The 22616-nt window shown below is 35.2% G+C and overlaps 1 long non-coding RNA gene across 1 annotated transcript; it reads left to right on the forward strand.

Moving 5' to 3' along the window:
- Positions 1 to 17658: 17658 nt before the first annotated feature.
- On the forward strand, positions 17659 to 18474 carry LOC135071474 (uncharacterized). Its single transcript, XR_010257259.1, has 2 exons — positions 17659 to 17971; positions 18256 to 18474. It is a non-coding gene; the product is annotated as an uncharacterized LOC135071474 (long non-coding RNA).
- Positions 18475 to 22616: the final 4142 nt, after the last annotated feature.

The following is a 22616-nucleotide window of genomic DNA, read 5'->3' on the forward strand; positions in this document are numbered from 1 at the left end:
CCATTTCGATTAATATGGAAAATTTACACCCCTTACTTACTATATGTGATTAATGGAGTTTTTTTTATTGATTTCAAACCGTTTCATTACCTACAAAAGAGTAAAATCTTAAATACGTTTAACATTCTGTGTACTTCACAGAAACTTTGTCTAATCAATTTGGATCCAAAGGAAACTTGAGAAGTACGAAACTAATTCGCTCTCACTTCATTTATTCGCCTACTAAGAATATTTATAGAAGATTATTCCCCTTGCCTTAGCGACAACATTCATTATCCATCTAAAAATAAACGAGATAGCCATTAGATTAGCTTAATAAACAAAGAAATCACATCATTACGCAAAGCTATCAGACAGGTAGGTAAGGTAAGCGCAGGTAATACCGACAGGGGCCCAGTACTCGACACTTTTTAGATTTAAGCTTATTAAAAATTTCTACTAACATCAAACTAAACGATTTTTATGGCAACATTTTAATGGTATTTTCTTACACATTTTAAATGGCAACACTTATTAAAAAACTGCAATGGCGTCCGAAAATAAATTGGTGAAACAGTAGTGCTCAGCAAATACTCATTTTCCGTTAATTCAGGCACTGAATTTCAAGCCTGCCTCGCCAGTTTAGATTCCATGTCTTGAAGGATCTATCAATTAATAGGTAAGTGTGATTATTTTGTGACATTGCGAAGAAAATTTTTTACCGACTTAACCTATAAAACTTATATTTTTTTCGTCAGTTTAATTTAATTTCCGTGTGACATTTATTGGTTCCTTGAAGTGCATGCTTGACCCAGTACTCGTCAAAATTGGTACTATTTTGACGGTTACTGGTACACGCTTGATGAGCTGCACCTAAGTATGTCATTGGGTCATTTTTTGAATTATTAATGAACTTATGTCTTAAAAAAGAGTTAAATAGTAATCTACATACAATAAATAATCATTTCGTAACAGTATCATATTATCATACCGATGATCAAACTTTACAAAGTCTTGTTTTTAAATTGAGTTCTCCCTGGTGTCGATTTTAGAGACTGTCGAGTATTGGGTCATGCACAAATGGTGCACCAATATAAACAATGTGGACCTTATGTAGTTGTAATAAGTGATACTTTGCAACAACATTGTTTAATCTTGTTTGCTGTTGCTGTGCACCGAAATGTCGTTATATACGAAGAACAATTTATTATGATGTACTGTAAAGTTTTGTTTACTGTAATTTTTATTTTAAACAACTACCTGGCAAAATTATATTTTTACAGATTCGCATGACTGATTTTTTATCTTTTGACTTGCTTCTTCTTATGCTGTTTAATGACAATCGAACCTCTTTGATTCTGACACTAACATAATATGCCAATAATTTGATTAAAGTAATGACTAGGTGTTGCCACTACTTATGGCCATAATTTTAGAATGTCAATCAATATGATTATTTATGACAATATAACGGTAAACCAACGGTAGTTCATTTTCATACTAAATTATTACAGTAAACGGGTGGTACACGGTAAGGTAGTATGGGGTTTATTTGTGCCATTGTCAAGTTAGTGGAAATTGATATAACTCGAATAATAGAACATACCTAGGTGTTTTAGTTCTATTGTTTTGTTTTATGTTTATGTTGATATTTAATTGATCTTAATTTATCTTGCACTAGCTGTGCCCGCGACTTCGTACGTATGTGTAAAAATAGTTTCAATGTTTTTTCTCGTTTTCGCAACATTTTTCATTGACGCTCTGCTCCTATTCGTCGAAGCGTGTGTTGTAGTGATTTAAAGCTTATAGCTTTTCTTGATAAATTGGCTATCAGCATACAAATATTTTTTCAATCGAACCTACCAAAAATATAGTTTATAATATTAGTATAGATAAACATGTGTTATTTACAGAAAATCATGGCGGAGAAAAAATACACGAAAGAGGCCTTGTTGAAAGCATTGGAGGCTGTAAAACGAGGAGTCCCAAAGTCATCAGCTGCCAAACAATACAACGTGCCTAGGACAACATTGTTGGACAAATTATACGGTCGTACCGACATTGAATGCTCTAAGGGGCCATGTACTGTATTGACACCACTAGAAGAGGAACACCTAGAAAACTGGATAATTTTTATGGCTGATAGTGGGTTCCCTGTCACAAGAGAGCAGTTGCGAGATAGTGTTTGTATACTCATAAAAAAACTAGGTCGAAAAAACCCCTTCGTTGATAATAAACCAGGTCGCAACTGGTTTAGAGCATTTGCAAAACGTCATCCAAAAGTTGGCGAACGAGTTGCGCAAAATTTAACTCAAACTCGTGCTCAAGTAACGGAAAAAGATATTTGCACATGGTTTAAGGAAGTTGCGGAATATTTTGTAACTGCCCATCTAGAAGAAGCTTCTCGAGATCCACGCAGAATTTTTAACTGCGACGAAAGTGCATTTTTTTTTTCCCCAACTTCTGAAAGAGTTTTAGCCAAACGTGGATCCAAAAATGTGTACAGTGTCATCCCAAGTGGAGACAAGGAGTGTGTCACAGTTCTCATAACAGCAAACGGAGCGGGTCAACTGGCACCACCGATGGTGCTTTTTAGGCTTAAAAATATACCCTCAAAAATATCAAAACAAACACCGAAAGATTGGGGATTAGGTCACACAGCAAAGGGCTGGATGACAGGAGAATCATTTTATGAATACATGACAAACGTTTTTTATCCTTGGGTTGAGAAAAATGCCATACCATTGCCAATAATATTTTTCTTAGATGGTCATTGCTCACACACCAGCCTGCCTTTGAGCAATTTTTGCCGAGAAAAAAATATTATTCTTATTGCACTTTATCCAAATGCTACACATCTGTTGCAACCTATGGATGTGTCGGTATTTAGACCTTTGAAAAGAATATGGAAAAAAACAGTCTATGAATGGCGAAACAATAACCAGTTTGTAAAATTGAAGAAAGAAAATTTTTGTCCACTACTGGAAATATCTCTGAACCAACTAAATCCAGATACGATTGTGAATGGTTTTCGTAAAACCGGACTGTCACCATTTAACGCAGATAGCGTTGACTACTCTAAGTGCGTCATACGACAATCAATTAAGAAAGAACAACAAGCAGAGTCTGCCAAAAAAGCTCATTTTAGATTTTTTGAATCTCAAATTAGCCCAACAAAGCTGAAAAAAATAAAAGAGAATAAAGCCCCAACATGGCAGGGTAGTGATATGTCGCTAGAAGGACTTTTCACTGTTTGGAGGCAAATGAAAAGTCAAATAAGTAACACAGATGATAACACCACTGAACAAGAAGATGATAGCTCAACTGAGCTTTGCGAAGATGATGCCCCTTCGATAAGTGAAGACCCAGTAACACATCCGAATGCAAGTGCTCTGCCTGAAAAAACGATGTTTGATTTTTTGAAACCCCAGGATTATCAGCAAGCAGACAATAATATAGTCACTATAGAGCAATCATTTGGTAATTTTACAGGCTTAAGTGACATTTTAGATCCCAATAACCATTCTTTAGACAATATATCTGCTTCTAACTTGCAATATAACGAAAACAACAATGAAAAAATTGAATTTTTCGAGGTAATAAATGGAGAGCTCAAAAAGATAATGCCTGACCCAGAAATCAATAAGAAGGAAACGTTAGTAACCAGCCCTATTTCCATTTCAACAGGGCAGGTAATCAGAACCACCGGAGCCCAACCTATTCTCTTGACCCCATTCAATAAAATAACTAATAAAGACATAGTGACACCACCAAATACTATAGAGACACCAATGGTTACTAGTTCTTCTTCCTATAAAATAGTTAAAGTTGGAGATAGTACAACACAAACCTTTGAACAAAAACAAAGTACACCGCTAAAAATTGAAGCTACCCTATCACCAATACTTCCATCAAACAAATCTTTCGATGATAATAGACAAGAAGAGCCGAAGAAAAATTTTGGAAATCTAATTATACCCACACCTTTTAAGGATGCTTTGTTTTGGCCAGATTCTCCTCCTTGCAAGATTACCAAACAAAAAGTGAAAATACCAAGCGTAATCACATCCGATAGGTGGCAAATTTTTGCACAAAAAAAGGATGCCGAAAGGATTGAAAAAGAAAAAAGGAAAGATGAAGCAAAGGAAAGAAAAAGATTAAAAACGACCAAACTTTGCAAAGGAGTACAAAAAAGAACACCAGTTACAAAAAAAGGACCTTATACTAAGGAAATAAAACAAGAAAGTGAAACAAGCAATGAAACACAGAAGGTTATTGAGACCATTGAAAAACAGGATGTCAGCAAGAAAGATTGGTATTGTCGATTATGCCAAACATGCGTGAAGATAGATATGATTCAGTGTCTGCGTTGTAAGGTTTGGTATCACACATCATGTGCAGAAGTTCAGCCAACTGAAATATCATTTTATTGCTTGTACTGTAATACATAATTTAGATACTGAACTAACTGACGTTATATTTTTTTACAAATTTTTAATTAATGTGTCGCAAATTTTTAAGTAATTTTAATCATGATCAAAGCTGTGTGATGCAAAAAATCTAAATCTAGCGGTAATAACTATTTAATTAAATAAATTAGGCAGTGTTATATTATTACTAGACTGATCCTACTTAACTCCAATGAAACTGACTGATATTAATTAGGTATAAAGGTTGATTTTTATATAAGAAGAATAGATATTATTTTACGTTGTTTAAAATATTTTGAATTGTTTATGTTGTTATATCCTAAAAAATCTTTCTTAATTGTTATGTTACTTATCTACAAATTAGTAGATTTGAGTTATTTTACTGGTCGTCCCAAAGATATTAATTAGGTATTATGTACATTTTGTATAAGATTTTGATTATTTTTATGAAGAGAAGGATATTGTTTTATATAATTGAAAATGAAAAATGAAATGAAAATGAAAATTTAATAAAAGTATTCTCATTTTCATTTTTATTTAATTGAAAAAATATTTTGGTTTGTCTACATTATTGTAACTCAAGAAAGTTTTGTTTAGCTTTATGTTTATTTTCTATGTATATTGTTGATCGACCTATTACAATAGGGGCTTAAGAATACAAATAATATTGCTGCATTTTGCATTTATATGAATAATTTTAAAGACTGATTATGACTGAGTACAAATTAATAAAGTAACTAAGTAAATTACTGCTAAAAATTAAGTCTAATATTTAGTTTATTTTAAATAAGTACCAATGTTATTGATTTATTATCTAATGATAGTTATTTAACTATGAATATCATTTGTTAAACATTTATCAAAGATTTTGTTTCACTATATAAAAATTGTTGATCATTTATGTTATAAGTTTAAGTACCTAATCTTTGTTGTATACCACACATGAAGAAACAACAGAATATATATATTGATTTGAAGTATAACAGCGCATTTGTTATTTATATAACCATTTGGACATACATTGGCAAATCTATTATAGTCTTTATTGCTTTGAGATAAAGTTCAAATTCGCGAAAGCTGTCGAGTTCTGGGTCCGTTTGACGATAATTGGGTCTAAAGTGTCGAGTACTGGTACAAATGGGTCTTTTTTCAGTTAAGTATTTTTTTAAATTAATTCTTAATACCTACGATAATCAGTAAAAATTTACATAAAAGAGGAATAAATTACCTGTCTGTCCATGTAATTAGATTTTTTCTAAGTCAAATAGTTTTCACGTATCAGCGTTGCAAAGTCAGCCAAAGTGCGAAAAGTGTCGAGTATTGGGTCGTTTACCTTAAATACTTATTAAGGAATAATACAGAGTATTAATTACGCTACTAATATCGCAATATGACATAATAATATATTGTCACGAAGTAAAAGCTCAGTAGCTAATATAATATCAAAACCACAGTATGTTATTAGTTTGTCAGTTCCATAAATCCTAAACAATAATTTAGTTAGCGCCATCAGTTTGTATTTACTCTCCGTATATTATGATCATGGGAGGATAGGAAATAGTTATGACGTATACGAAATTCTGCAAGGATATCTACTTGATTATTAAAGGTAAATATCGTAGGTATAAGCACACTGCCAAATCCATAAACAAGTTACAATAAAGCTAACGGTTTTGTTCAACATAAAGTGCCATTTTTGTAGCCAGCTCTCAAAATGAAAAGTGAAAACAAACAAAATGTCCATTCAACCTAAATCAAAACAAAACATATCTTCAAATACAAGGGTTCAATTATATTTTCACGGCAGTAAAATAAACGACTTCAGTGAAGGCAATAAAAGTGAAACTGTACCGTTCAGACAAAGGGAATTTTCCGTTGCGACCGGTTATCACGCTCGGATTTTCGTTATGAAACCTTTCATAAGTATGTAAATTGAAAATTTCAGTGTCGCTCGAAACAAAGAGAAACGGCAAAACTCCTTTTAAAAAAACACAATCTAACGCCGTGACGTGGGGGACAAAATTCGGAGTCTTAACTTTTAATGAGACGTCGCGGCGTAATGCTGTGCACATAATAACGTGATATATCAGAGACACAGGTGACTGTCACGCTACATTGGCCCTTTTATTTCATGGCCGCCATTCGAAATCTCACCGCACTCTGTAATATAGACGCAGTCATTTTTATTTTACGATTTTGTAATGCCACCCGAGCGAGAAGCGCCCGCACGCACCGTTCTTTGTCAGGTGCTATTTTATCACGTTCCGATCCATTACTGTATTTACGTATTCCGGTAAGTAGACGTTATCCTGTTATCCAATATTAAATGTGATGAAATATCAAATATCAGCACCTCTCACGCGGTTCATTACTCCTCTCTCTATGTGATGTTACTTTCCCTTCACGTGTAAAGGAAGGAAATTGCCAAAGGAAAATATTGCCGTCCTTTGGTTATTAGAAAACGAATGTAATTATGGGCCTAAGGGGTTTATTTTATTACGCTATACACAGTTTTCGTACCTTCGTAACATAACTTCAGATCAAGAGTAGTATCAGGATGTAAACAGGAAGTAGGTAATAAACAATGAGTTCAGCTATGACCAAAAAGAGCAGAGAAAACCCAAGATGTTTTCCAACTTGAGTTCACTAAGTTTTAGCCTACCACCTGTCTCACTCAGAAAATTATACGATTTCATAAGCATAGTAATTTTTCAAGTCCTAGGCTGCGTTGCATTCTTAGATTAATAAAACCTAGATGGATAGTCTTCATACAAACGCTTCGTCAAGAGTGAGGCAAAAATCTTATGTCATTAGTGTCAATTTTGTTGGGGAGTGTAGACAGTGAAGGCGATTTTCCCGAAGGCGATTATTTTATAATGGACATGGCGCACAATTTTTGTTGAAGATGCCAAAAAATACTACAAAAAATTAGAATGAATACTGTATTTTTACTTTTTTGATATCTTTAAAAATGACTGAAATATTCAAGCTCAAAGTGCGCTCTTCCGCTAGGAGCGATTTTCCGCGCGGATTTTGAAAATGTGACGTAGTAACATGAAAAGCTGCATGTAAGATATTATCTGTGTACAATGGTTAGAATGGTTAGTAGGGGAGCCGAAGCGGGGATTTCGGGACTTACTAAAGAGTGGCAGACTAACATACAAGGAAATACTTTGTACCTGGTTGATTATCTTTAAGTATGAATTTTTGATATAAAACGGCATTAGTTCTTATGCCTCTCACCCAAAAAATACCTCAATTAAGCCCAAATTTGAGACCGCAGCCAAACTTTGAGTGACGATGGAAACTAGCCTAGACGGAGGACACATGAAATTGAACTTCTGCTTCTTCCTTGATAAAGACTTATCATTTACCATACCTTATCATTTTGTATTCCATTTTCAAGTCACTTTTTTTCGCTTACTGTTTAAACAAAACGTGGGATTTTTTTAAATCTCAGGTTTTTTGAACGCACATCTGAACGATGTCTGGTTTTAATTTCTTCAGTTACTCCGTGACCATGGCGCTTGCAACAGTGCCGAAATATTGGAAACTCAAAACTAAGGTACATGGTAGCAATCCCGTCAGTAATAATAATAGCGAAATGTCTTGAAAAATAAGTAAATCGTATATTACTTTATGTAACTAATTTTATTATGTATCATACTTATAACTAATCACTTCATTCAGAACTAGAAAACGATTCCAAGGATTCCACTTTTCTTCAATAGATGATCAAGATAAAGAGGTATTTATTATAAATTGCTCTTCCACCATTTCAATTATTCTATCTTACATCTTACTTGATGAAATCTTTTTCAATTTTATTTACATGGTCATAACATTTTCACCATTCCTCTGCACCAATTTGTGAGGTACACCTGAAACCCCCGATAAACAGCTATTATAAGAATAATATTTAAAAAAACCCCCCTTCTGACGCAGTTAGGTAATAAACTAAATGTATCCAATTTCACTCCAACTTACTGTCAACTCAACGACGCTCTTTAAAATCAAAGATTGACTTTGAATTATGCCTTATTTTACAATACACATTGAAAACAATATGACTTGCTTGAGCTTTTTCGACTTTTTCACAAAAATAACAAATAGGCATGAAGAGATTACAAAATTTCTGCAGCGACTGACAGTTCACTTGATTTACTTTGACAGGTGACAATAAAGCCATAGTCATTTGCCATATGAAAGACACACTTTTCCAATATTTTTGTTTGCCATGAGATTCTGGTACACCTTTACCTATCATTTAATGAAAAGATAAACTAAACTTTTTTAGCACAACGAAAATCTGCTTTGGCGCGTAGCAATGCAACGTGACAACTGCAGTTCGGACTTCTTTATGCGTCCACTACACATACAATAAAATTCGAACTATCGCACATTTTTTCTTTTTAATTCTAATTCAGTAAAAAATGTTTTTGAAACCTTCATTCAAAATTCAAAAGTTATTATCATATGACAGAACTTATGACCAGACTATGTACATTGAATAAAATATTTTTCTTTTTATCATCAAGCTTAGCAGTCTAATAAGTTACTATGACACTCGAGTTAATCCACATTCAGCACCATAGCCTCCCCTTCTACAAGGCCCTCTACAAATGTCAAAACGTCACTTAACCCTTTTAGCACCAGTTCTTTTGTTTTTGAGAAGATGTACCCAAATTTTTATATCAATTTAATTGTAGTCCAGTCGTTTGGTACAAATTAACGTGGTTACCTGGAAAGTGTTCCGGGAGTTTTGAAAATTGGTGATTAAAATAGATTTCGCTATGCTCTCTGTTAGTTAAGTGTGATTGCCGCGCTCGTTGCGAAATTGGAAAAATGCTGCCTTAGAGAAGATTTTTGATAGTTACATTCTTTCCTATTTCGTCGTTACAGCCAAATGACGTTCACTGCTGGACAAAGGCGAGAGGCCTTTGGGTTTTCCATAGGTTTTTCATAATGAACAGTCCTGCGCTGCCCGCATTTAGGTTCTTCCCGCGACCTTTACCAGATCGTCGGTCCACCTAGTAGGAGGCCTGCCCACGCTACGTCTTCCAGCCCGTGGTCGCCACTCAAGAAATTTTCTGCCCCAACTCTGTCTGTCTCTACGAGCTATGTGTCCCGCCCACTGCCACTTGATTTTAGCAATTCTGCGTGCTATGTCGGTCACTTTGGTTCTCCTGCGGATCTCCTCATTTCTGATTCGATCACGCAGGGAAACCCCGAGCATAGCCCGCTCCATCACCCTTTGGGTGACCTTGAGCCTTCTTATGAGGCCCATAGTAAGCGACCACGTTTCAGAACCTTAAACTTTCCTATTTATTTCACGACTAGCTTTTGCCTGCGGCTTCACCTGCGTGAAATTTAGTGTCACAGATCGGCATAAATTATAGCCTATATGTTAATCTGGGTTACAAACAAAACAATAATATTGTACAGTTTCAACAAAATCCGTTGAGCACTTTTTGCGTGAAAGAGTAACAAACCTGAGACACAGGAATCTTTCTAGTTCAGGTATCAACCCACCAACATTCTTACTTTTTGTTTTTCCTGATTGTTTGTTATCATAATATTATCTGTTATGTTGGTGAGAAATAAACATTACTTTACTTTATTTTAAACTTCCAGACATCCAAACTATCGCATTTATAATATTAGTAGGATACAATTATGTAATGTAGAAACAAACAAGACAAAAAAAAATGTATACTTCAGCAACGCGAATTTTTTTATACTTCAGCATATTTAGAACACCCGGCAGCGTGTCCTGTCAAAGAAAAAATAACTCGCAATTTAGCAGGTACATTAATTTGACTGTTTCACAACTCTAAATCTATTTAACTTACATTACATTAAATTTATCACATTTATCAAAGCTTCTTAGCTTGTCTATGTCCCAAAAATTATAAAATGAAAAAAGTAGTTGTCAAAAACCTTTTTAAGGCGGATTTTTTTCAATAAGGCGGGCGCGCGCGCGGCTATAAACGAGGTCACAAAATTCGGAAAGAACATAGCGAAATCTATTTATTCACCAATTTTCAAAAATTCCGGAAAACTTTCCAAGTAAAATTAACAAATAACTGGACTATTTACTCGTTATTGAGCACAGAGACACAAACTTGGTTATTTTTCCAGATTTATATTTAAGTGCATAAATGTAAAAATGGCTTCATAGTGCACAAAATTGGCAATAGGTGGCATAATAATGGTTACTTTTTTAGCGCCTAGTTTGAAATGTGATTGAACGATGACAACTAACAACAGTTGTCAGTTAGGTAAAATTTTATTTTAGTTGGAAAAAGACAAAAAGTGGTAATTAACGTGCGGGGGCTGCAAAATCATGTTGTGACGTCACGCGCGAATATTGGAAATTTTTGAAAATTTTAAAATGTCCGTAAACTTCTCGAGGCTCTATCTTCGGTAATACTGGATGGATTGAGGTGAAATAAAAACTAGTGTAATGTGTGTGATCTAAACTTTAAATTAAGTCATAATTTAACTTAATATTACAACTTATGCGTGTTGTCCATTAACAAAAACAAAACGCATCATGTACCTACTTACTTTTTTATTGAATTCAAAGTACCTACCTAATTACAATAAGATAAATCGACTTAAAAGTCTCGATTTCATAAAAAAAGGAAGTGTATTTGTACGGCGAACAATTGGGAAATAAATTTTCTTGTTACTGGTATCATTCCCGTATTTAATTTTTGAAAGCCAAATTCAAGCAAAATACGCGTCGAATTGTAGTACGTACTTACTTATGAAATGTAACACTGGTCACTTTCTTTCGTTTTTCTGATGTATTTTAGACACCCTTTCACAGCACAAACCGTTTTAATTAATTAAAATTCGTCGGACGTGTTTACCAATTTTTCACTTTGACAGTTCATGTGACGTTTACGGGTGAGCCGTTCCGGCTCCCTAAAAACTGTCTCACCTTTCGTGCACTGACTATCTATCTAGGCTTTATTAATCTAAGGTTGCATTTAGATGACTATTTACAAAATTATAACGTTTTTTATCGACATTTATCTTTAAAGAAATATCTCTGTTTTTCCTTTTCATTAATTAAATAAACACATTTCGTGTTCTTGAAATAAGTTTTTATGCCGACTTATTGACTCATTATACAGGGTGTCAATCTCAAAAGCCATTGATTCACCCGAGTACCGAGAGAGAGGATGCCGCAACGACTTCAATTTCCGACTTTTGGCTCGTTTTAATTTCCTTAGCTGCAGTTTTCCGCCACATAATTTTTCCCCCACAAAGTGGCAACCGTGTCATAAATGTCACAGCAAGCACATGAAGTGTCTGGACAAAATAAATAGTATCTTCTTACAGAAATATGGGCTTTTATTTTGTTATGTGTAGACCAAACATAATTCGAATGTTAGTACTTAATATCAGCAGTCTCTCTAAACAGAATTTTATATTTAACTGAAAACCAAAATTTTGTGGTTATTTTAAGAGGCTTGTTGAATTAAAGGTTGAGAATGAAATGTTTAGATTAGATATACTTACTTAATTTTATACATTATACTTAAAAAGGAATGTACTTATTTTACCTTAAATGTTAAAGAAATTATGTGTAAAATTGTGAAAAAAAGACATCTCTACGGAATACGCTTCTAATATCAATGACAAGTTTCGTCCATGTTCAAATTTCCGAGCATCGCACTATTAAGGCCGGAGGCTATGGAGCAATTTCCCAAACATAATCAGGGACATGTGCAATGGGCATTCACGGTTCCAGGCTACATTAGTGTTTCAGTAAAGCATATTGCTAGCTTAAGGCTTGGTATTTCTGCTAAAGTAGGTATTTCGCGCTGTCAAAATCTGCGCGCGCAATACTTCGCCGAAGACAGCGCGCCAAAGAGCTCTCGCGGCTACACAGTATAGAAATACGCAGTTGGTTAGGTTAGGTTGACTTCCTTCCGTTCAAGCGTCACACTCACAGCACTTTCTAATACAAATCATATCCAAGTGATACAAATTAAATTAATTCTAAAATATATTCCCAAAATTTTTGGGAATATATTTTAGAATCGAATAAATATAGAATATAACTGCCAAAGTAAACACGGTTCAAAGAGGCGTGGCGTCACCCGACCTTCCGGAAGTTCCGCGCCGGCTTAAAGAATTTCAAGATGACGTCACCCGACCTATCGGTAGATCCTCGGGAGCTTGAGCGATTGGAAAAACATTTTATGATCAGTTATGTTACTCGTAGTAGCGATTATTTAGAGCTTGGATAATAAATTATAGTTGTTGCAATTCACAAAGCTTTGCATGTGGTTAATTACATTAATCAGTACACGCATCAATTTTGTTCAGTCTTTTTGTTTATTAATAAATAAAAATATCATACTAAAATTGCATACATATTTGTTTGTATTGGTCTGGGTGTTTTCTTTCCATAATTTATGTATAACGTATGTACGGGGCTCTGTATCGAAAATCACTATGAGCAATAAGCATCACACACGGTTACCTGGAGTGCATTACCGCAGCAAAAAGCTTGCCATCTTAAATGAACGGTATAATATCGAGGTTTCGTCAGTACAGTTGCGAACAAAGGTGTTTGTGTAGTGTAGTTGAGTTGAGAGGTCAGATTATTGAAATAATAAAACGAACATTTTATTTTTTAAATACATTTTAAAAATAATTTACATTACAGATAACAATGAGAGGATGACATTGCAAGGTGGTGCCAGTCCAGTCTTAAATCCTGATATATGCTGCATCTGCCATGTTTTTGGCTAAAAGATTCTTCTATCTTGCAGTTTAGACTTTTATTACAGACCTCAGACAGTATTTTTGGAAAACTTTTACGCATGGTGGAGGAAGGGACGCTCTAGAGACTCAAGTCTAGAAGGAGTCACATGAACTCCAAGTTTTAAATCCGTTGACATCTGCTGCATCTGCCATCTTTTTGGTTAGAAGATTCTTCTATCTTGCAGCTTAGACCTTTAGCTACAGACCTTAGACAGTATTTTTGAAACATTCTTACGCATGATGAGGAAAGGACGCTCTAGAGCAGTGGTTCTTAACCGGTGGTCCGCGGACCGCTAGTGGTCCCTGGAGGCATTCCAAGTGGTCCACGATGTGCACTTGCACACCTTGGTCAAAACCACTTTTAACTGATTTTTGCAGTCAAACTGGTTTTGACTGATTATGAGGTGGTCCCTGACAAGACAGAAATTTGGTAAAATGGTCCCTCATGACTTAAAGGTTAAGAACCACTGCTCTAGAGACTCAAAACTACAAGGATACACATGAACTCCAGTTTTAAATCCGTTGATATCTGCTGCATCTGCCATGTTTTTGGCTATAAGATTCTTCTATCTTACGGCTTAGACCTTTAGCTACAGACCTTAGACAGTATTTTTGCGAAAATTCTTACGCATGGTGGAGGAAGGGACGCTCTAGACACTCAAGTCTACAAGGAGTCACATCAACTTAAGTTTTAAATCCGTTGACATCTGCTGCATCTGCCATCTTTTTGGTTAGAAGATTCTTCCATCTTGCAGCGTAGACCTTTAGCTACAGACCTTAGACAGTATTTTTGTGAAAATTCTTACGCATGGTGGAGGAAGGGACGCTCTAGACACTCAAGTCTACAAGGAGTCACATGAACTCCAGTTTTAAATCCGTTGACATCTGCTGCATCTGCCATCTTTTTAGCTAGAAGATTCTTCTATCTTACGGCTTAGACCTTTAGCTACAGACCTTAGACAGTATTTTTGCGAAAATTCTTACGCATGGTGGAGGAAGGGACGCTCTAGACACTCAAGTCTACAAGGAGTCACATCAACTTAAGTTTTAAATCCGTTGACATCTGCTGCATCTGCCATCTTTTTGGTTAGAAGATTCTTCCATCTTGCAGCGTAGACCTTTAGCTACAGACCTTAGACAGTATTTTTGTGAAAATTCTTACGCATGGTGGAGGAAGGGACGCTCTAGACACTTAAGTCTACAAGGAGTCACATGAACTCCAGTTTTAAATCCGTTGACATCTGCTGCATCTGCCATCTTTTTGGCTAGAAGATTCTTCTATCTTGCAGCTTAGACCTTTAGCTACAGACCTTAGACAGTATTTTTGTGAAAATTCTTACGCATGGTGGAGGAAGGGACGCTCTAGAGACTCAAGTCTACAAGGAGTCATATGAACTCCAGTTTTAAATCCGTTGACATCTGCTGCATCTGCCATCTTTATGGCTAGAAGATTCTTCTATCTTACAGCTTAGACCTTTAGCTACAGACCTTAGACAGTATTTTTTATTATTTATTTGTGTCAGTGTGCTCTTCTAAAGAGTGTAAGACGATTGTATGTAGGTACTATTAAAATGTAATTTTAATTCATTGGTTTTGTCTCATATTTGAGGAATGTACTATGTATCATGAGTAGAGTCTTCGTTTAAAAGGATGCGAACGATTTAAATTTCAATAGGTAGACAAAATTGATAATTTTTAATTATCAAAAATTTAAGCTTTCTCCAGTAACACTGATATTATTATACTGTGACTCATCAAAGTCATGATTGTCAAAAATATTGACAAATCGCGAACTGTCACGGCCAAAAAACTGACACGCGTCCGTCCTCCGTAAGCGCCACCGCGCGACTGATTGAGATTTCCAAGCCGTCATGGACGATTTTTTCCACATTTTTTAACATAGTAACTAAATAAGACGCAATATAAAAATTTCATCCGTTAAAAGCCCTCAAGTTATTTCTGAACTTTAGTTTAGTAAAAGATTTAGAATCTCAAATCGCTTATTTTAAAAATAAAACCATAAATAGAAAACGAATAGAGGTAACTTTGGGAATTTATTCTATCGAGTCAACTTCATCAAATCGTGTTTCCATCCGTTAATAGCCCTAGAAAATATCCTCAACTATGCCCAATAAAAATCTTAGCCTTTAATTTTACTGTTTAGTACCTCAGAAATGAAAAATGAAAACCTCATTTTCGCCATTTTCTCTGCTACCCGGCCTTAAGTGAAGACATTTCTCTGCCTTTGTGGTAAATACAACCCAGAAAAACAAAAGAATAATAGCTAAAGCGCTTTCAGAGACCCTCGCCTTATTGAACAATCCAATTACAACCCAAATTAAATAACGCTGAAAAGAAAAACGGAGTAAATACTACACAGTTGAAAAAAGTGCAGCATAACTGTACTGCTATCCATGTTACATAACCGTGCGGGCTGGTGTTAGCATTTTCAGGAATTTTATTCCACTTTAGCGAGGCATTTTTCCATTGTTTACCTACGTCATGCACTAGTAGAACTAAAAATGGTGGCGCGTCTGCTGCGGTACAAAAAGCCGGGAGAGCCGAATGGCAGGTGTCGGCGGCGTAACGATCCCCCGTCTACAAACGTTTGCATATTCCCACAAATCGCTTATTGAATAGCATCATACGATGCGAAACCTAATTCTATTTCACATTTTTGACTGCAAAACTTTAAAACGATTCCGCCTCCAACTTTTACTAGAATAAATAGCAGTAACAACATAGATACCTAATCTCTTATGTTTTGTTAAAACAACTTAGAATTTTGATTCGGGGATGGGGTGACTATTAGTTTAAGTCTATGTCAGATCTATCTTACCGATTTTAGGCTCTACGTCCTTGCTATTGTGTTTCAAAGATTACAAAAATTATTGAAAACCGACAACTATTCCCAAAAAGAAAAAGCGCATAGTAAGAGAACATTTATGTTTTCAAATATAGAGCAAGCGAAGAATGTAACAGTAGCGCCAGGATTAGCGGTCAAAGGCCCTCGAGGGTCAAAGGATCGTCAAAATCCAAATTACGTCTATCTTACTAGGGTTCTGTAGTTCGATAACAGGATAGGGTATTTCTAGGGGCTCATAACGAACTCATATAGATGCGGTATAGCCCGCGACGGAGGACACGCCGGACCTCTCTAGCGGACTCTGTCCTGATTTATTCACAGTCCAACCTAATTCCACGGCGGGTTTGTCCCCAACTTTTACCTTCGATCTCGCAGAATTGCCCCGGCCCGCCGCAACAATCCCATCATTGACTACACATGCTATCCCTTTGATACCCATAGTTATGAATAAAATAAAAGGCAATATCAAAGGAGAACTTACCATTGCAATTTAAAATTTAAGCCCTATAATTTGATCAAAACACGTTGATTAATTTTATTTTATACAGACAAAAAGTGAATAGGCATCTTCATTTATTATGCACAATAAAATATTCTTGTACTTTTTGTAGTCTTTTAACTGTAATAAGCTCAAACGATGTCAAATATAGTATCAGACAGAAAGAAACGATTGTTTTTATTAAAACTTCTAATTTCTTCCGAGTATGAAGAAATTGAATTTATAAGGCAAAAGACAAGGAAAGTTTTAGCGATTCGGTCCCGTCCCGTCCTCCGGTTAGGAGCTTACCGCGACACTTTTCTAATAATATTATATTCCGCAGAACGACGTACGCCGACTTACGGCGCTGTAGTCGCTAGATCATGATGTTTATTAGATTTCAATTCATATTGAATTCTACATAAGACTTCTATTTTCGTTCACAGTTCACTAGTTATTTCTCATGGCTCGAGAAAGCAGCGAATTCAAATTTATTATCTGGCTACATATTTGTGAGGATCTCAATTTGTTCGACAATATTTTTAATAACTAGATTTGAAATTAAATTGAGTATTTTGCATTTGACAGGATTTTTCACTTCAAAGAGTTGACATAATAGTCTTCACTGCTAAATTGATTGAAAAACTCTCGGATAAAATACTAACGGGACACTAGCAGAGTCCAATCAAACTGGTCAATTTTATCGATAGTAATACCTCAAATCAAGGGTCGTACTTCATATAAAAGCGATAATTAGCTTTCTTTTGTTGTACTTAATAATAGAAACTTCTGATCTCGACCAACAACCAAATCGTCCAGTAGGCCTAAGATGCGCGCATCGACAATGACATGATATGATAAGACAATTTTCGATCACGTAGATAATTTTATCATTTTCCCTAACATGGGACCATCGATAGAAAAGTCTATCGACCGCTATCGCGTGATAGCCGAATTGTTGCCATATTAAGAAAAAATTGCGTTATTATGTTGGCCAACCTTGAAATATTTTAGCTCATTCGTTCAATCTCGTTCATTTCTGCTACTAATTCGGCTAAAAACACATATCTTAAAGCAGTGAGAACGTCATTAAAAAAAAGTTAGTTATGTCAATTTTGTTGACATTACATGACTGCTTGATTGTATTTGTTTGTGTTTTTAAAATTGTATTTTTATGTTTCCAGTCTTATTTTTAATATTTCTAAAGTACGGAAAATATCAAACGAAGAGATAACCAAGTTAAAGAAAAACAATGAAGAATTCCTAATCATACCGATAGTATTAAAGAATGAAGTCTTCAAAATTAACAGAATAACCGAACTCCACTACCTACCCCATAATGCGAGGTTTACAGTAATTATTCAACTTACATGAAGCAGTCAGAAAGTTTATTGAGATTTGAGAAATAAAGTTACACTCATAAGTAGCAAAGTAAGTACCTAAAGTCTAAAATATTAGCTATACTCCGCAGATCTTGATTTTCATAAGTAACAGCACCGGAGAAAAGGAAAAATATCTTTATTCCTACAAATAAGCTTTCACCTTCTTTCCTATATTTATTTCACATAGTTCTTTCACCGTGTAATAATACTGTGATCAATATTTTGTATGTAAACTTAAAATACAAATAGGATTAAGTAAATGTTTCTATATGAACTGTTTATGTAATTGTAATATTTATAATTGTGTTTAAATAATATTCTTTCTTTTTTCAGACAGTGGATGAAGAAGTGTGGGATTATGAGTGATTATTTCATTCTAAAGCAGACATAATCAAGTCTTGCTCACTATCATGAAAATTTACAATAACAATCAGCAAGAAAAACTTCAAGGGTACTGGCTAGGCTAACCAATTCATGGAATTCTGTTTGTATTTGAAATTATAAATAGCTATTGTAAAACAAAAGTTTTCCAAATAAAGATTTTGTAAATAATGGTTGAATTATTTTGAAATTACACTGCAATAATGAATTTATTGCCTGCGTCCAGCGCCTTTCTGCTACCATTATGATGTCGTCGGTCCACCTTGTGGGTGGACGTCCCACGCTGCGTATTCCGGTACCCGGCCTCCACCCCAGAACCTTGCTGCCCCATCGGGCAACATGGAAAGCATTGGGGGAGGCCTAAGTTCAGCAGTGGACGTCCTATGGCTGAGATGATGATGAATTTATTATAATGGAATAAATTGTACAAGATTATCATCCTGTCACATTAAAGCCCACATGGAGGAATTAGATTGATAGTAATGTGGAATGTATGTATGGTATCACCATCAAGTTATAAAATTAGTAAAATTCATTTATTCTCATTGTTATTAGGTATAGCAAGTTTGATTACACATCCCACCCAATGCTAATTTCTGACAATGACCTTGCCACTGTTTGATGTAGACACAAGAAGCTCGGTCACCACATTCCGCCCCATTTTCAATAATTTTACAAGATTATGTACAGATGACAGTAGGTACTTAAATCAAGCTAAACACTGTGGGGTATCTCACGACATTTGCAACTTAATATGTATTGTCTGATGTAGGTACTGTTGACTGCCTACCTAAGTAGGTAAGTAATGGTTATTTTACAAGGTAGGTAATGTAATAATTAATATGTGGGTGGGACTGTGGGAGCACTAAGATTTTGCAGCTAGCGATTATAAACTGTCGCAAGATTCGCCTCACACTGATAAACTCTTGAACTAGAACTCAATCTCCACCTAGAAGTAAAAGTATCACAAAGGTGCTAGATTCCTTTCTTTGAATTTTACTAGCCTCAAATTAGTCGTAAAATGTCATTTACCATTATAAATGATAAATAAATAGAGTTAAAGTAGCTTGCAAAAAAGTTAATCTCCTATCGTCTTGCTATCGTGGGCAAGGATCGAGGACGATAAAAACACCACATCCTATCCTATCGTGATGTCAAAATATGATATAGTTAGCGCTTCATGTTAGGGCTTGCCAGGTTTATCACAAAAAAAAAACAAATCTATCACTATCACATTTTGACAGATGACATGATAATTTTCGGGGTGCCATGTTAGCGCCGGTAGATAAAACGATATAGTGACGGCAAAATCGATATAACGCCGCGATAGCAGTTTATCACGGCGCGCATCTTAGCCCTGCAGATACAGAAACCCTACAAGTATCTTAAGCCTAATTTCATTAGAATGTTTACAAGGGGATACCAAGAAAGAATACACAGTTACATTGGTTTGGTCGGAAAAATAAAGCTACGAAAGATATTCTAAATGGAATCTAAGAAATGTTGAATAAAAGCTCTCTTTGAAAATGTTTTGTTACGCTATTCTGCAATTTAGAAGGATTCAATGGCAAAGTTGAAAACAAAACTAATTTATGTCTACAATTTGAACAAGCTTTTAATAATTTCAAAGTTTAAGGATAAACAAAGAATCGCCTTTTGTATGTTTCATAAACTATGCAGCTGAGTAAACAATACAACTTTGCGATATTAAAGTACCCTAGATATTGTTTTCAATTCCAAAATGGGTATTTTAAACTTGTTATTATGATAAAGTATTTTTTCATATTTTATTAATCCCAACTAATATTATAAATGCGAAAGTAACTCTGTCTGTCTGTCTGTCTGTCTGTTACGCTTTCCCGCTTAAACCTCGCAACCGATTTTGATGAAATTTGGCATAGAGATAGTTTGAGTCCCGGGAAAGAACATAGGATAGTTTTTATCCCGGTTTTTGAAACAGGGACGCGCGCGATAAAGTTTTTCTGTGACAGACAAAATTCCACGCGGGCGAAGCCGCGGGCGGAAAGCTAGTCTTAGAATATAGTCTTTAAACAAGCGCTTCGTCTAAAGTGAGGCAAAAATCTTGTCATCCGAAAATTGATGTGACGTTTCAAGTGAGCCACAATGGTCCATTTAAATTGCCTCACATTTCTTGCGTTTACCATCTATCTAGGCTTTATTAATTTAAGGTATTATATGAAATGTTACAAAAAATATTTTCACGCGTATGAAGTCGCAGGAACAGCTAGTCTATGATAATAACCATCTATTAAGGTTCTTGTTATTTTAATTATTAAGTACGTAATAAAGTACCTACTCGTATTTCATTACTGTAATACATTATTTGAAGAGGTTACTTGGGTATCATGTGAAGCCCAATAATGTTAATTACAGCAGAGTCCTAAGCTAATGTGTGTAGGGTTTTAATTAAGGCCTAACATCTATTATACATTAGCCCGGTGCTTATTTAATTTAGTATTTTTAATAAAACCAGACAAGTAGGTAACTTCTCTGAAGAGATCGCGCTGTCTTCGCAACAACCTTTGAGTTTCAGTTTAGCTGTAAATTCAGTATTTATGGTCTCATTTGAATAATGTATGTACGAAAACAGGTAGGCGGGATTAGGTGTAATTATAATGAATATTCACGGGAACGTGAGTGAAAATAATAACTTTGTTTTTGAAATTGTGTTTGCATTATGTATTTGGAATCATTACTTTTATCTGTTTAATTACTTCATGTTATTTGTGAGTGGCACATCACTTTTTGATGTTAAAGTAGAAAGGTAAAGAAGAACATACAATACGAATTACAGTATTTACAGTGAAGTATAGTCAGGAATGTTTAACCGTATATAATGACCTACATAAAGTTATATTTGAATATTCCTTTGTAAGTAGGTAAGAACTATGTCTTATTAAGGTCGAGAACTTGAGTGCGACAGTTAGCTATAATGAGTTATGAACATAAGTTCCAATAGTTATGCGAATATACTTTAAACATGGATAAATCATCACAATCAATAGCTAAGCAGTCCACAGCTGGACATTGGCCAGGCTTAATATGCGTCATTTTACCCTGTCTTCGGTTTGTTCAGCGACCTTGTGTATGTTGTCAGTTCACTCACCTGGAGAATACGAATAGATAAGTAATAAGAGTTAAGTGCTCATATAAAATTATATCTACACCCACAAGCATTTCGAAACAGGAGGCAGCCTCGTTGTTTGCAAGGAACTATCTCGGCGCACTTTTGTCCGAGCCACAAAAAGCCGGTTGGTGCGCCGCCACTACATTACCCGTAATAACTTCCTGAGACTGCGCGGGATAATGGAGCGTTACCGTCACATCTCCCTCGACTCCTACCTGCGATTCTTTTGTCCCATCCCAGTTTCCTACACACAGTTATCCTTGTAACGGACAAGAATATTTTCCACAGATTAGACTTAAAAACTCTATTTAGACACTGTGTCTAGAATAAAGTTTTCAAGTCTAATCTGCTACGAAAAATAATATTGCCATATTTACCGTCGTTGAAAGTGCTACGACAGTTTTCGTAGTAGGTACACATCGTAGTCAATGACCTTTACGCGTTACCACATTCATTTCATGATTATGAAAAGTGAAATCAGTTTGAAAATTGCCTGTAATTACCTATAATTTGCATAACCTTTTCATAAACACCAATTTCTTTAAACACATAGCAGCGTATTACTAGCAAGCCGTTAGCTATTAAGTGTAGGTAATCATGTATTTAAAGCTGCATTTCATACGATTACGAGTTCTGACAGCTTTCACTGTGCCAATACAAATTTAATTTTACCTCGCATTTTCCCGGAACAATCTATTGTTTTTGATGAAAATCACACTGCGTCTCCATCGCTACTTAAAACCAATCCCACCCAAATCCCGATCGCCAAAATCAATCAGCTTTCGTCCGAGACCTTACTATTAAATCACGTAATATTCTGCAATATCACTTCTCTCACTCACAGGATTATAAACGTTCAAAATCTCCAATCCAAAGGCGACGTGATCGAGAAAGTATTCAATTTTGACACTTTTTATTACTTTCAAAATTAATTTGGTTCGACGGGCCTAATATCAGGACTTAATTTGATCTGTTAACATAATTTTATCCAGTGTTCCAAAACTTAATTATTTTAGACTTAGTATAAAATTTGAGACACTAAAATTCTTGCCTTCGGGCTTAAACCTCAGCTGAAAACGTCCCTGTTACCTAGGTAGTAACTAGTTTTTATCAGAAAGTTAAACTTGAGGTACACGGTAATTCTAGATAAAAATGCCTTTAAGCA

Source organism: Ostrinia nubilalis, chromosome 4 (assembly GCF_963855985.1).
Source record: "Ostrinia nubilalis chromosome 4, ilOstNubi1.1, whole genome shotgun sequence".
NCBI lineage: Eukaryota > Metazoa > Arthropoda > Insecta > Lepidoptera > Crambidae > Ostrinia > Ostrinia nubilalis.